This window comes from Pocillopora verrucosa, chromosome 14 (assembly GCF_036669915.1).
Source record: "Pocillopora verrucosa isolate sample1 chromosome 14, ASM3666991v2, whole genome shotgun sequence".
NCBI lineage: Eukaryota > Metazoa > Cnidaria > Anthozoa > Scleractinia > Pocilloporidae > Pocillopora > Pocillopora verrucosa.
The window spans coordinates 88000-101926 of record NC_089325.1 but is presented as its reverse complement, the minus strand read 5'-3'; the positions used below and the strand labels follow the sequence as shown (position 1 = coordinate 101926).

At 37.2% G+C, this 13927-nt stretch overlaps 2 long non-coding RNA genes and 2 pseudogenes across 2 annotated transcripts; all 4 read left to right on the top strand.

Moving 5' to 3' along the window:
* Window positions 1-149: 149 nt before the first annotated feature.
* Window positions 150-2658, top strand: LOC131775689 (uncharacterized; annotated as a pseudogene).
* Window positions 2659-4328: 1670 nt separating this feature from the next.
* LOC136278214 (uncharacterized) lies at window positions 4329-6209 on the top strand. Its single transcript, XR_010716255.1, has 2 exons — window positions 4329-4512; window positions 6050-6209. It is a non-coding gene; the product is annotated as an uncharacterized lncRNA (long non-coding RNA).
* A 916-nt stretch (window positions 6210-7125) lies between these two features.
* Window positions 7126-8875, top strand: LOC136278215 (uncharacterized). Its single transcript, XR_010716256.1, has 2 exons — window positions 7126-7733; window positions 8018-8875. It is a non-coding gene; the product is annotated as an uncharacterized lncRNA (long non-coding RNA).
* A 2152-nt stretch (window positions 8876-11027) lies between these two features.
* Window positions 11028-13451, top strand: LOC131779250 (E3 ubiquitin-protein ligase TRIM71-like; annotated as a pseudogene).
* The last annotated feature ends 476 nt before the right edge of the window (window positions 13452-13927 follow it).

The window sequence follows — 13927 nt, the reverse complement described above, 5'->3', positions numbered from 1 at the left end:
ACAGACTATTTTGACACTAAAATACAAAAAAGTCTTGTAAAAGCTTTTTTTCCCCTCTTTTTCCGCTAAAACGTCCTCTAGTCGGAAGTTAAAGCTTGCACCAGTCAGGGCAAAGTAGGTCCACAACGCGTGCACGGTGGTTCGTTGCTATGCGATTTCCTCCTATAGTGTCCCTGTCGTCACGTGATCCAACAGGTCTTTGTTGTTTTCGCGTTCGATGGCTCAGTAGCGGTGGAGATATTGAAATTCGCTGCTCGGCAATACAATAAACAATATGAATACATTTGCATCTTACACAGTTGCCCAACATTCCAGTTATGGCTTTCTAATAATAAAGCTTGCATACGCTTCCGTTTGGTAACGAAAAGCGAGTTTTACTCAGTCCCTTTCTGAGACAAATTCCTGGTTTAAACGCTAGCTAAAAAGGTCAAAATCGTTACTTTCAGGGGTAGGTATATTCTTCCCATAGTAAAGTATTTTTATGCTTTCGGGACCCCCCCTTAGGCTTGTGTTTTCGAGGTGAAATCGTTTAAGAATGTGAATTTGGCGCGTTGTGAGGGGGAAATCCATCCTGGGTAATTTTCTATTCTCGCTGTATCCTACCTATCACAAATAAAAAAGCTTTATCGTTATACGTAGACTCCGTTTATTTGTATTTTCAATCGTGGAAACCGTAAATTTGTACATTTTAAACCCCGATTTTATCGAGCGCTCGATGCTTCTTGCTGGCAGCCAAATTGGATTCTCTACAGATCGCCGATCGTTGTGTATAATTACGGCAGTGAAAATACCATTCGAGGAAGAGTCTTCGTATGGCCAGCAATTTTTCAGGGGATAAACGGGACGATAGGTAAGCAAAGCAATTCTGAACGTCGAATTTGCGTTTGTGTGGTTATGTTGAATAACTTAAATCTCTTGCTCACTTTGCCGTCGAAAACGCAGAAAATGCAATAAGCCCTAATTCTCACCAAGGACGCTGTGGTTTTAGTAGAACTTTTCACGCATTCTGGAAGAGTTCATCTTCACATGTAGCTTTGAAAAGAAAAGGAGAGTTACAAGAACAAAACAAAAGGCTAACACAGGACATTGAAGCCAAAAAGGCTCGGCTGGATGAATATGGTAATATTATAACTTTGAGTGTTTTCGAAACGTGCAAAAGATTTCATTTTTACCACCATGCTACTCTGAAGTTCGAACGGAAAATTAAGTTATGTATGTACAACATTCTGTTCCTTAGTATTTTATTTACATGTGATTGCAAAAAATGTTGAGATCTAATTTCTCTGTTTGTTTTTTTTTGGTTTTTTTTTAAGAGGGACAAATACAAACTTCTGTTGCTCAGAAAGATGCAATAGAAGAAGAGCTAAAAAGCCTTCAAAAGAGTGTGGAAGAAAAGGAAGATCAAGTAAAGCAACAAGAGGAAAAAGTAACACAATTAAATGAGCAATATCACAAATTTAAATCTCTGCTTGAACAAAAAGGCTTTTCAGTAGCTAGGAGAAAAAATGCCAGTACAACTTATGATATGATTACAAATGTCAATTCCAGCACTAAGTACAGATGAAGACAGGAGACAAAAAATGTATTAGAATTTATTCATGGGGGAAAAGAAGGGTCAATATATGGGGCTTGGGGTTATATTTCATCTACTGCTGACAATCAAACCATTGACAAACTGATTTCTGGACTTAAACGAGGGAAATATCTCCAGGGTCTGTTTGACAAGACAATGAAAGGGTATCAAAATTCGGATGAGGCTTTGAAACAAGCTGTTTTTATGAAGTACCAGAACTTTCTGTCTTGCAGAAAGTATGCCCTTGTCTGCAAAACTCAGTCTTCAGTTTTTGATCCAAACTCTGATCTATGGGTACCCCGTAACATAAAATGTTTAGGTTTGGACTTAAGGGTGCCAAAATATAGCTATTTCTGACAAACGGTTGGGGAATTTTGTGAGAAGTCTTGACATTGGTCATGTTAATCAAATTAATGTTAATGTAACTGTGTGGACAGTAGGGTATGCCATACCATATCATGCAACTAAACTGAAATTTACAAAGTGGGTTATGGTATAATATCATTACAGGCAAAAGAGGCTAAACATTCAGGGGTTAAAAATGACTTGGATTTGACAAACAGATCCGATACAACAACTGAAAAAGGGAAATGGTGGCAAGTCATGAGAGCTAATTATGTAAGAGCATTTTATTTGCCAGAACATCAACCAATGCCAAGTTCTTATACTTCTCATTTAAGTCTCGGCTTCCTTCTCAGCTAAATTCAAGCAACTTTTGCAATTGTGGAAGAGAAAAGGAAATAAATGATTATATATATGAGGTATGTGTAGATGCCAGGGTGACTGTCCAGTGTGCAGAGGGACAGCAACTAATACCTGAAGTACTTTCGTCATTAAAACCAGTCCTATGCTCTGTATGTAATGAAAGATTTCCTGATACTGTAACATACGAGGCTCATAAAAGTGTTCACTTATGCAGCAAACAGCCTGTTGGTCCAGTTACAAATAGCCGTAATCTAAACTCTAGAAATATGAAAGTAAGTGACCTAAAAATGGAGTTGCAAAGTAGGCAATTAAGCACTAGTGGAAACAAAGATGTTCTTATGAGACACCTTGAGGGTACATTAGCAAGTGAGACTATATAGAATAAGACTTTTCACTGTCAATGTATCACCAGAAAGCTCCATAATCATATTTTATTACCATTTATAAAGTTTACATAAGTTTATTTTTTAACCAGGTAAATTTTAACTGCAATGTCACCTAAGATTATTTATCATTGAAGTTGTAATAAAATTTAAAATAATATATTTTACACACCAGATGGAAAGCTAAATATATTTACTGGAAATACAGTGTCTAGAAAATTTCAACCTGAGACCATGTTGACACAGACGTGTAACTAATGTATGTTTGAAAAAAAAGCTACAAACTCGTGTTTCTTTGATCAACACTAACCTCACAATATTAATTAATATTACCTTGTTTATTCATGAGGCTTTGTAAGCTTTTGTCGAAAACACAATCCTCTGTTGTGTACCGTTGAATATAAAATGTCACCATAGTCTCCTGACTTTTGAGGTTGTATTCAACAACAAAAGGAGTGTTTTTAGATACAACAACGGCTGACCTGCCTCTGTAAACAGACGATAGCTTTCCCTGTGATTTCGGTTGTTGACTGAAATGTTCTTTTCTAAGAACATCCTGGCCTTCGAATCTCGCCGGCGAAAATACTTTCTCCACTGCTTGTATACAAGATAGTGTCGAAGTAATTTTTGATTTTCTTTCATTAAATTTCACTTCTCCACTATAGCCCCTGAACAAAACTGTTATGCGACGAAATATCTACCACGGAAATAAGATGACAACTGGGCCTACCAATGATGTTGCTTTTGAGCGACTTAGTTTCGAAGCAATCTGCTCTCCAATTTCTAAAAGGTAGCCATCCACCAGTGGACCACAAAGCTCAAGTTTGTTGCCGCAAACCTCTTCCAGTCCGCTATTCATCTTCCCCATACCATAGTTTGGTCGTCTTTTTGCCTGCCTGACCGCCTTTATCCACTCCCGCTCAAAAGAAAACTTCAGCTCCAGTTCACTTGCGTTCCAAAATGTTTTTTCCCCTCTCTGAAAAATCTGTTTGGCCTCTTAAATCGAACACGACTTCACTTAAATTCGCCGCCATGTTGCTTTAAATTACCGCAGACATTCACGCGCCCGCGCTTCCGGGAGGAAAAAACCTAACGACGAACCACCGTGGTGCGGATCTTAAAATTTTGGGAACAATGTGGCATTAGATCTAATCGGACTGATGAAAAAAATCAATTCATTAACAAGATAAACAAACTCACAATGCATGGTATTAGAGCTAGATATCATCTTTAGAATCTTTTTTTTTGAAAAAAACACAACATTTATTTCGTCATGTTCCTTCACGTATAATCCTCTCCCACAAGCCAAGTTCCGTCTTAAGGCGGGGGTAAACCTGAAATTTGCTCAAAAACTGAGTTTTTTGTTTTCCTCGGAATTTGCAGCTTTGGGTATTCAACTTCGCTGTGGAAAAATAATTTTCTACTTATTTTCACTATTTTTGCCTTTTTGAGCGATTTCAAAATTCCCGCTCTGGTTAATGGTGTGGTTACCATGGCAACGAGAAGAGCATTTTTTGATTTTTCAGTTGTTTATGATGTGTTATTCTGGCAACCAAGCTCCCAAACGGGCAGGATTTAACGAGAGATACTTTATGTAGTCTTATCTGAAGGGTTTTCTAGGGTCAAACCCATTATGGGATAGATTTAGAGGCAGTTTTGGTCGGTCAGCATTAGATTCCATCCACCAAAACCACCTTGGTCGAGAGGGACTGAGATGGAATGATGGACAACTCATGACTTGTTATACTAAATGAAAATTACGAAGCTACGACAACATGCCGACTTATCCCGATGACCTAAAGTGTATCATTTGTTTGGGAAATTGCGTCAAAACTTTTTACTCAAGAAATGGTAAGTATTAATTTATTGTTCGATTGTAGTATTATAAAACATTTTACGCAATTTTATGCAGATATTTCACGTATTTAAAAGGTGCCCAGATGTTACGTAGTTTTGGTGGATGTCATTAGGGAACATCCACCAAAACTTTGACCAAAACCATCAACAATATATTTTTTAAATTTTATCTATAGCCACTGTTAGATGTTCAGGGAGACAAAAGATTTATACCACTAATTAGCAGTTAGTGCTCTTGCTAATTATTTTTTATGGTGCACAATTGCTGACCGACCAAACGTTCATAATGATTATCATAACTCTTAACACATAGAATAAAGTGGTTTTGATGGATGTTTCTCTCCATCCACCATAACCACCATAGCAATTTCTGCTACTTCCTTACAGAAGACTGATGTGACCTGCTATTTGGAGTACATAACCACAATCTATTTCTTTGTATGTAGAGATATTTTGCAAAGTTCTTGAGTCAGCACCTTTTATTATTGAAACCATAATCATAACATGGTGCACAATAAAGAATACAAAAGGTTCTGGTGTGGTAATCATGTAATCTTGAAACAGGAGAGTTTTTAACTGACTTAAACTGATTTAAACAGACATTTGCAACAAAATTCCAGGTCCAGAAATTTCTTCCACTATTTCCGCTAAAATCATAACCTTTAAGTACAACAAATCAGCACATTAGTAATTGTTATCAGGGGTCTGAAAATCCTATAAATCTTTCACATTTATTTCAAGTAACCTTTAATTTCACATGGATGAATAAGTATACACTCAAGATGCAGAATGTCTTACATTTTACAAACTATTTCCCTTTTTATGGATCGACAGTGAAAGGCCTCTGCCACATTGGTGAATCAAACCATTGTATACCATGCATTTTGTGATAATTGTTTGTTTTTGCTCACAATATCCAGAAAAATGGAGGGGATAAATTTAAATAGCAAATTCTATTAATGGTTAAAATTAAATAACATTGGAAGATCAAATTAACTTTGTACTGTTTAAAATTCAGTTTTGGTTTCTTGCTTATTCCAGCCTCTTAATATTCAAAAGCATTCCTCGTCATTTTTGTGTTCTTCTGTGTACATAACGTAAAAAATAAACACAGAGAAAGGAAACCACAAAGGATTAAACTTGAAGCTAAAGCAAAGTTTAAGTTGAGCCATAGCTGATCCAAATACTGAGCACTTTGTATTGTAACCCATTTAGCAGTAAAGTTTATCTATATGTCTGCCAGCTTGTCACAAGTCTTACCCCTCTCCTTCAAAAGTCTTTATAAATAAATTTTTCTTTGTGGTCCCTAATTGATGATAAGTATATTACAGCTCCTCAATTTTCCTCTCTCAAGACAAGGTTACTCTAAATTTAACAAAGTAATGGACTTGATAAAACTCAAACTATAACTCAGCTGGCTGCTACTTGCAACCTTAATTTCTAGATATCAGTATACAATAATCAATATGTTATAAATAAGAACCCTAATGCTTAATTTTGCAGTGATCACCTTCCTCCTTTTCATTTGCAGACCAGACTGGAACCTCTATAGGTGTGTTTGCTTGTTTTGGGTGGGGATGGAAGAAAAGGAGTCATGCCGCATATCTGATTTATTAAATTGCATTTGTTCTGTTTATACATAAGTAGAACTACCTTGTTCTCTGAAAAAAATAAAATTTCTTGCATTTTTATCTGTGCTTTGCAGTCAAACTTCCTTGTGTCTTGGACAAGAAATCTTATTTTCTTGAAAACAAAATCTTTGTTTCCAGCCTTCTGTAATAGGTAAATATAACAGTGTAAGATGAGTGACAGTGTATTTCTCAAGTTATTTTTTGGAATGTGACAAAACGGAAGTGTCATAGCGTGATAAGTAGCAAACATATGATTGCTTGATAGAAAGCAAAAAATGCAGAATTGCATATATTTTCTCCTTTGTCAGCAGCATATGTTAGTGAAAAGTTCTTATAATTGTTAACTTCTAAACCATCTTCAATTTAGCCAAGATTGAACTGTTATCACGTTTGTCATAAAAGTATTCTGAGATCAATGTCATATGACCCATTCAAGTATTTGACCTTTCGAATTAGCAAGCCATAGTTGACAGAAACACAAAGGTTGAGGATAAAAAGAAATTATTATATACAGTACTTCTTCTGCATCTTTTCGTTTCCTTTTCTCTCCAGCTGTTCTATCTATGCCGTGCTGGCAATTGAACACTTTCCTTCCCAAAATTAGGAAAGGCACACCAGTAAAAAACGAATTTTTGCTCCTTAAATATCTCATGCATCTTCCCGCAGTATTTTGTGACTTCTGTCCGAGGAAGGAGGTGTAAGCATTAAGTTAACCCGAATGATTCCACAATTGTGGTATCATCCAAGCCATGCCAGAGGACTTGAACTAGATAAACTAGTGAGAATGCACAATAGCGATAGCAAAGCTTTGTAATGCTAAAGAGCTATATCAATATATACATGTGTTCCCGAAACCTTTGACAGCTTTAAAGAAAGAAAACTTCGTCGTCAATCCTGTTTCAAATTCCGCAATAAGTTTATGCGCCTCATCAACAGAATTTACGTATCCTAAATTATCTGCATGTCTACCATCAATGGTTCGCGACTTAAAATTCTCGCTATGCTGTTTCTGTTTGTTCCTCAAGAATCATGGGATTTACAGCTTTTGATGTTCGGCTACATCACTTGCGGATTTCCGAGAATCTTCGGTTATGTTTTGCAAGTCATTAAATATTCCATCTCAGTCCCTCTCGACCGAGGTGGTTTTGGTGGATGGAATCTAATGCTGACCGTTTTGGTCGAATGTGACACTCGGTGTACTCGGAGCAATCAAAGGAAAAGTTATAATCAAAGGAAAAGGTATATCGAAAATTGTCGGAGAGAAAAGTAGATCTGTCTACAGGAAGAAAAGAAAGAGAAGTTTTTCTGGAAGGCGAAAACAAAACAAGAGTCTGAAGAAACAGCTCCCGATGTTGACGAAATCGCCGCCTCAACTCCGAGCACTTCGCTGGATGAAAATCAGCTCTCTGACTCGGACTCTAAAGAAACCGTTGGTTCCTCCAGAAAGAAAATGAAATATGCCGCTTCTTTTAGACAGCTCTGATGAAGAGTATACCTTCAATACCGAGGAAAGTGAGGGATTTAGATTAATAAATGAGAAAAATTTATCCACGGCCGTCTCAAAGGCACACGTGTGTGAGAAAGGTGAGAAATTTTTTTAAATCTCTGTCTTTCTCTGTTCTCGATTATGACTTATTTCCCATATCATATCGACCCATAGTTCCAGTTTTTCCCTGCTAAATACACTGATTTATCTATTAAATCTTGGATTGGGTAAGAGAAAGATTTTTAGGTATTGTGCATATACACTGTAAACAAAAAATTATGGGGAAAAATCACAGAATGTGTATTTCTGACTTGAGGTCTTTACTTTGCTTATAACAAAATTGCCCGATTTATCTAACAATTTTTACTTGATTTGTCTTTAGGCACCTTAACTCTTGAGGAAGATAAAAGTGCAAGAGTGGGGGTTACAGTTTTCCCTTCAGTGTAGTTCCTGTGAGCAATCCAGTCCACTTCCACCATCCAGTGGTGTGACCCAGTTAGGGAAATCATATGACATTAACCGCCGAGTCTTTTAGTAGGCTAAAAATCATGGAGAGGCTTTGTATCCCTGGTGGTGTTTGTACAAGAGTGGCAACACATGCAAAAGACAGTAAAAGATAGGCTAAGTCCGATTTGCAGGTTATGCAGAAGGAAAAGAGACGGCGTCAAGGGGAGCGACTTCTGAGGACTCGTCGAGAGGAAGCCCTTCGAGAAGCTGAAGGAGTTACTTATGAACCAGGATGTTTTTAAATTACTTTTAGATACTCCTGTGGACAAAATATGGACACTTGGGCCACTATAGTGGTTACATATTGTAAAAATTAAGTTTGATTGCTATCTGTAAGTTTAAAGGCCATTTTCTCATTACGCAATAATTTTGTCTTCCAGAAAGGATATCTTGACAACAATTTATCCAATTGATCTGAAATTTTCAGCATTTGTTCCTTTTGATAAGTTTTGTGTTATAAGCAGAGCAATTTTCCATATGATGTATGTACTTAAAGTTATGAAGTGAAACACCCCTCTGATTTTCCATGTCAAATTTAATTGATCATCATTTAAAATGTTTTCAACATATTAGAAATCCCTCTGCTTATAACAATAAGCAACATGTCTTCTTTGAATTGATACTAAAAACGTTATTTTTCATTAATTCCAGAAGGAGTTATCTTTTCTGAAGTAACCCCTGGTAGAACCCAGCAGGTGGCTCAATTAAATGAGTGGTATCCTATTACAATTGACATGTTGAGTCTGAAATATTTTTTTTCATGATCTTCAAGTCATAAGCTTTCCAGGGATATATAGTTTGCCTAAGTTTTGAATTAAGTCCTAGCTGTGAAAAATGAGTGAAAAATGGGCATTTTTTCAGGTTTACCCCCGCCTTAATAGCCCAACCCCCATACCCCTTGATTGGATTCTTTTATAATTATACACGCCTCTATTTTATTATTATTAATATCATTTTTTAAGTACAAATTACAGACATAGTTAAAATTACTACACAGAAACAAGGAGGATTGGCGCAATTGCTGTTGTAAGCATTTTCACCAAAATTAACACTTAAAACTATTCTAAAAATATATTAATTATATTAACAATAATAAGACATTTAAATTGCTGTACAGTCTCACTATTATAATGAAGTTAAATACAGTTACTATTGGGAAAACTAATACAATCATTGTAATTATTACTAGTGCAAAAAAAAAAACTGAAGGTGAAGGGGAGAAACACCCAAGATTAGAATTGAAAGTTTTTAATCCAATTCTTATTGAAAGTTTCCAGGTCTTTATTTTTCGAGGCAATTTTTTTTCCTGTTTGATAATTAATTTTCAATTTTAGTTTGAAACTTTCTGTATTCGGATGCGCATGCGTCCTTCTGCAATCCCAGATGTGTATTTTTCCGATTAGTATCAAATAATTTAGTAATAGGCATGACAATGTTCTAATACCTATAATGATATCTTGAAGGCTGAGAGCCATAACTTGGTTTGTCATTGTGAAATAATAATTTCCGACTCGTTTCCAACAGATATTTGAGTAAGTGCAAAAGAAAAAAGGGTGGTGTAATGTTTCTGATTCTTTGTCACAGAAAGTGCATCCATCATGCTCACAATATCCAATTTGCAATAATTTCTTGTTTGTATAAAGTATCGAATTTAAAATTTTGTATTGTAAGGCTTTCAAAGGATACTTTATGGGGGTGGGTGAAAGCAAGTTTCGACTTTTCCTCAGTTAAGATAAAATTTTGCCTTAATTTCTTTGCGTTATTAGGTAACTGAGCTTTTTTGCTGATAATTATACACGCCTGCATTATATAGGCTCTATGTATATTTCTCCCTTGTCACCTTATCAAAGATACATTCAGAAAAATGCAGCAAAATTTATTTAACACCCTAAATTTTTATAGAAAAATAAATGAATAAAAAAATCAGCTTACAGGAGGAGACTATTTGAGTAGCATCACATCTTGCAGAATTCCCTGTTAAAATTCAACGGAGCTGCAAAGAAAACTACAGTGAGTTTAGTAATTCAAAACTTGCAAGAGCTTTTAGCAGCTATGATTAGTGACACGTTTCCTGAAAAAAAAGGCAAAACCAGCAAAAGTAAGGAGACTCTGTACGCAACATTACAAACAAATTAATGTGTCAGTCACTCTTCTCGAAAAGTTAAACTGGATAAGAAAATCCTATAAACCTTTGCACTCTCGGGAATGATTAAAACGAAAATTTTCAGCAGTATTCAGAAATTTTCAAGCAGAAAGGTGATTAGAAAAGGGAGTAATATTTCTGAATTTAGCCGTACAAAGCAGCAAATTGCAACTCCATCTTAATTATCGAAATAACGCACGCCTTCGGAGATTACCGAGGTTAGGTAATGCTACTCGAAAACGTTTGCAAAGTTTACTGAATTTCTTTGCGTGGAAGCTGAATTCAGTTCTTCATTTCATCTTCATAATTAAAATAATAAAACAATTTTAGCATGGAATCGTCGGTCATGCGTGCGAAATTGTCCTGTACGAGTGTGGTCGAATTTTGTCACCCGCAGCCTACGTGTAAGTTGGCAAACGGGGCCATTTAATCAAGAATTTGCTGATGACCGTTCCTTATTTAGGCGCTGAAACAAACTTATTCCGACAAGTGTGCGTTAAAAATAAATGATTCCATAGGTTTCATTTCTCAAAAAAAAAAAACTAAAAAAAAAAGAGTAATCACTCCACCCCTAGAAACAGAATAAAAAACACATTGAAACACATCAAACTAAGGCTACTCTTGCAAATCTGAATAGGGTGGGGAGGATGAGGGCTCATTAGGCGACTCATCCCTCCCCTAGGTCTCGTTTATACATGATTAGCGATGTGACGTGTCAACCGCACCCAGCTCTCAGCTTATTCAGGTAGACATGGATGTTCAACAGCTCTTTACAAGTCTCAAGAAGGAAGCCGAGTGTCCACTGTGTCTAGAAACAGTCAAAGATCCCAAGACATTGCCATGTCTACACTCGTTCTGCCTGCGGTGTATCGACAAACACGCAGGATATGCAAAAAGAAAGTTAGAAGCGACTATCAAATGTCCAGTTTGTCAGGCTTGCTTTCAGATCCCTGAGGGAGACACGTTTGGCGGCGGCCTTCCCACATCTTTTCATCTCAACCGATTGGTGGATCTCCTCGCTCTAAGAGATGATAGCGAAGAGGCTCAGAGATGCAATAGTTGTGAAGAAAACAACACGGCAACTTGCTACTGCTTTGTTTGCCAGAACTTTCTTTGCAAGGATTGTTTTGATGCCCATCAACGCCTGAAGGCCACAAGAGGTCATCGCAATGTTTTGATCGATAATTTGCAAGCGCAAGATGTGGAGGAATTGATGCACAGACCCGCCATGTGTACAAAGAAATATCACGAGAATGAACTGCTTGATTATTATTGTCAAGACTGTAGCGTTTGTATTTGCCACAAGTGCAGTATAGTAAGTCATAATCGACATACTTTAGTAGACTTACAGGAGGCTGCCCAAGAACAAAAGATGCAAATGACGCAAGTCTTTGCCAGAGTTAAGGAAAAACTTGTTATCGTGGAGTCAAAGATATCGGAGCAAACTGAACTTATGAAAAAAGGCGAAGATGAAATCTGCGCCGCTGAAAGGAAGGTTACGAAAACTGTGCAAGAAATTATTCGTATTGCGAAGGAACATGAAACGGCTGTAAAAACTAAGCTGGCAGAAATTAAAGTCAAGCAACAAAGGAATTACGCAGCAGAAATAGGAAATGTTCAGTTGCTCGCTGCTCAGCTAAAGAGTTCTGTCGAATGTGGCGAAGGTATCGTACAACGAAGTATCGGTCCTGAAATTCTCACAAGCAGGACATGCTGTGCTTGGTCGATGCGAGGAACTTTTAACCACACAAGATATTGAGGTATGTACACCTCAACATGTAGTCTATTATGTAAATGTGGAAGCTATAAATAATCTTAGGGGCTTGGTTCCGGGTCAAGTATTCGAGACTAACACGGATCCTTCACAATCATCGGCAAAAGGAAGAGGTTTAACCAAGGCAGAAGCAGGCACTGAAACTAGCTTTACAGTAACAACGCGAGATTCAAAGGGAAGTCAATGTTATGATGAACAAGACCAACTGACCGTAATAGTCCGCTCTCAAAAAGGAGAAGAGGAGGAAACCAAAATTGATGACTGTAAGAATGGAAACCACGTAGTGCGTTACAAGCCAAAGAGTTTTGGCTTACGTGACATTTCTGTTGAGGTGAATGGCCAACCGCTGACTGGTAGTCCCTGGAGAGTTCAGGCGACTGATCATCAATACAAAGCTATTCATTTATTTGGATCACGTGGGACAGGACCGGGACAGTTTAAAAGACCACGTAGTATTGCAGTGAATAAAAGAAATGGAAAGATTGCCATAGCAGATCGTGATAATCACAGAGTTCATTTGTTTGATCGTGAATGTAAATATCTGAGAACAATAGGAGACAAGGGGCTTGATGCTGAGAGAATCAACTTTCCTCTTTCAGTGGAATTTACAACAGCTGATGAAGTCATCATCATTCATGGAGGACTTATGAAACCGAGTAAGATGTTCTTGTTCACTGAACAGGGCAAGTTTATTAAAGCCATCGGTCAACATTTGAGTTTTCCTCGGTCCGTATCTGTCAGAGATGATGGTCACATGATCGTGTGTGACTGGGCCGACAACTCAGTCAAAGTCCTCTCCCCTGACGGTACAGAATTAGTACAGTCCTTCAAAGGACCACACAGTTTTCATTCCCCGACGTCTGCTGTTTATCACGAGGACAAGTTTTTTGTCTCATATGAGACATATGTTAAAGTGTTCAACAACGAAGGACTTTATCTGTATGATATTGGCTATGGGGGACCTTGTGATGTAGAAGTCATTTCTTTGGAATTTACTATTGACGCGTTTAACAACCTAATCGTGTGCGATACTAGGGATGAAAGACTTCATTTGTTTTCTTTGGACGGAAAATTTGTTTACACGTTTAACATTGAAGAAATTAAATCTCCCTCCTCTGTCGCTGCTTTTGAAGATAATAAGTTATTGGTTTGCGATGGCAAAAAGCATGTAGTCCATGTTTTGCAGTAGAAAGTGAACATTGCTCAACAGTTATTCTGATGCGATTCTTTCAATGTGATCTTTGTTTCGTTGTAAGTTATGACCCTTTTTTCACAGCCGCTGAAATATTCCCCGCGGGCTCAAAAAGAAAAAGAAAGTATGGAAATTGGACTTTGTAAATATTTTAAAGATAACTTTGTTTTAGTTTTGTTTTAGGTTATTCATCTTTTCTTTCGTCGTCTCTGCGTTTGTCTTCATTTATTAGTTGTATGTGATTATCTTTCAGAGTAATAAATAAAATAGTATTTGATTTGGTGTGAAAATTAGTGTAAAAGTGTGCAATCTTGGAAGGAGGGGATATGAAGACTTTTTCCTCATCGGTGTTGATAGATCTCATTCAAAGGGGCCCGCATATAGTTGGTTGCTTTTACTGGTATGCAGCACGTTCTTCAAATACTAACCCCAAGGCTGCGTCGGCTCTCCCTGTGATTAAACAGTGAGAGTACCTGCATTGTGTGTGAGTGATTACTACTGTTTTATTCAAGAATGCAAAGCCTTATTTTTTAAGCTGTTCTCACGACAACTACAATCAACTTTTGTCAAAGATAATAAAAAGGAGGATTTTCAACGGGGAGTGGAAAGCATTCCTGGGTAGCCTGCAAAGAGGCCCTAATCATTTGCGTTTCGGCCCTCGCGTTTCGAATCTTCC